Consider the following 2,435-nt stretch of genomic DNA (forward strand, 5'->3'; position numbering starts at 1 on the left):
ATGGGTTAGTTTTGCTTTTAGGTAATGCTACAGTGCTTCCCATCGTCCGTGTTTTAAGTTTATCCACCATAAAAGAACATACCCCCGAAGTTTCCCCTGAGACATCTAAACCGGCTTCGCAAGCGTAAAATGGTAATTCCACCTTGTTTACGAGCCCTTTGCGACTCGGATATCACGTGCTGCGTTTGGGGGATAATTAGTGGCAAAAGAAAGCAAACGTCTCTTGTCCGGTGTCACGACTTTAAACGAACGTTACAAGCTCGGGATTCTCTGCTGGTGTTCCGGGGTTAACATATAAGCTATCGAGGATCCATGAATATTTCTTGTTCTTTCCTTCTGAGATATAAAAGACTACTAAAAAAAAAAAAAAAGGAGTAATTGAGAGTGATGATACAGGATACGGAAATGTGTACTGCTGGATCAGGAAGGGGCTCTTTGGTGGGGGATCAGGAAGTTCGAAGTTGGATTGGGCTTGAGGTGGACGTCTGACTACTGCTAGCCTTCACGAGAGGATGAAATGATAAGAAAAGCAAAGTGATTCGATTAGTGGTGAGATCGAATCGAAACTCTGTTTTATTCTTTTGGTCAGTTGATGGAAACTCTTCACGTGCAACGGCTGTTGCTTGGTGCCGTCGCTGTCGCGTGTTCAAAAGCGTCGGAAAGTTTTGACAGGGAGGTGGATAAAGTACTTCCCAATAAATGATTATTATACGACTTGCTGCTTGGAATTTTTATTGTTATTTGAACGTTAGGAGTTGGATCACTTGGTCGTATAAAATGATACGTGCAGCCAAGTAGTGCAAGGTAAATACCCGAGATTTTGAAGCAATAATCGGCAGATTGTTTTACATACAACGTAGTCGGTTGGAGATGAGACGAGCAGTAAAATTAGCTTTCCATTGTATGAGGCTCCCACCGTTGTAAGGCCCAGAATGGATTAGATATGCACGGTGTTAGCTAGCATATATGCAGAGATGATATTGCTTTATATAGAACTAGTCTATTGGAGATGAGACAAACAGTTAAAATAGCTTTCCAAGTGTATCGGGCTTTCGTCAGTGCAAGGTCTGAAAAAGATTAAATATACACTTGGCCTGCATGCAGATATATTATTTTTGTTGCTGTTGGAGAATCGATCTGTCTCGGATCAATGAGCTGAAGTCGCGAGAGAAATGGTCGCAAGACGGTGGTTGAGACCAAAGGTCGGATGCTGACTCCAGATCCACGATCAATCTCCTGGACTGAATTTTGCAATACCCTCCAAAATAGAAAAGTTCTCGCACTCAGGGGATCCTCGACAGTGGACCCTCCGATATCCAAGTCAATCTCCCGCAAAACAAATAGAAGAGTCTGAGCTTTGAGAGAATATTTAGTAGTGAGGTTAAGTATGAAGTGGAATAGATTGCCGTGAGAGAGTGGAGAGTGGTAACTTAGCTGATGTCGTGTAGAAGGCAAAGTTTAGAGATAGAGTCAGAATTATTCAGAGCTTTATAGAAGAGATAGATTCCAGTTCGTATAGAATCTATCTCGGAGAGAAGGCCGGTGGAGTAAGTGCTCATCTACTTTTTCTCTTTCTTAGAGGGTCCTGAGGATTGTAGTTTTGTAGACGAAAGTCAATACCTATCATTTTTGAGAATACGCCCCATTTACCAAGGAGTAGAGGTCATGGGGATGTGCTCTGGCTATGAAGAAATAACAACTTTGCACGTTCTGGAGTTTGTTGAAATTATGAATCCTGCCAAATGAAAGAGAAAGTAGAGCTGTGAGATGGTCTGTTGTCTGTCGTCTAGCAGATAAAAAACTTTGAAACTTTTCTGGCACTGTCATAAAAATCTGTGTGGCAGATATTTAGTTGTCTTGTCACCTTCTATCGAAGGCAAGTGTCGGGCTACTATTGGGTCGCTAGCGCCATAATGAATAGCCTACTTAGCGTGTATCAATTTCCATGATCCAAACGCATGACATCCACCTCATGATGGAGCAAGTTCCCATTATACCAAAACCCACCCTCTAATGATAAAAGCATGAGGTTCCCAAAATTTATCATTTTCTTAAAAAGCTAGCCTATGAGAAAATAGTTGCATGTATTGATCATTATTGTTAAAATTTTTCTGTATCATATTGTGTCACACCCCCAACCTGAGATTATAAGTCAAAGTTGCAGCAGCCACCACATACTCATAGAGAACACTTCCTATAAGTATGCAAAATATCTCCTCACAATATCATAAACAAGCAGCGAAATAAATGATTAATACATATAGAGTTGGGTAGACACGAGGAATATGGGGACATTAATTTATGTTGATTATGATATAACTTAAAATCCTAAATTTAAATCAAGTGTTAATAGATTTAAATCAAAGTAGCATAAATATAGTGATTTAAATTATTTATAAGCTGATTAGAACAATAATCTTATTTGAAAGGTATCA

The sequence above is a fragment of the Elaeis guineensis genome, chromosome 9 (assembly GCF_000442705.2).
Source record: "Elaeis guineensis isolate ETL-2024a chromosome 9, EG11, whole genome shotgun sequence".
NCBI lineage: Eukaryota > Viridiplantae > Streptophyta > Magnoliopsida > Arecales > Arecaceae > Elaeis > Elaeis guineensis.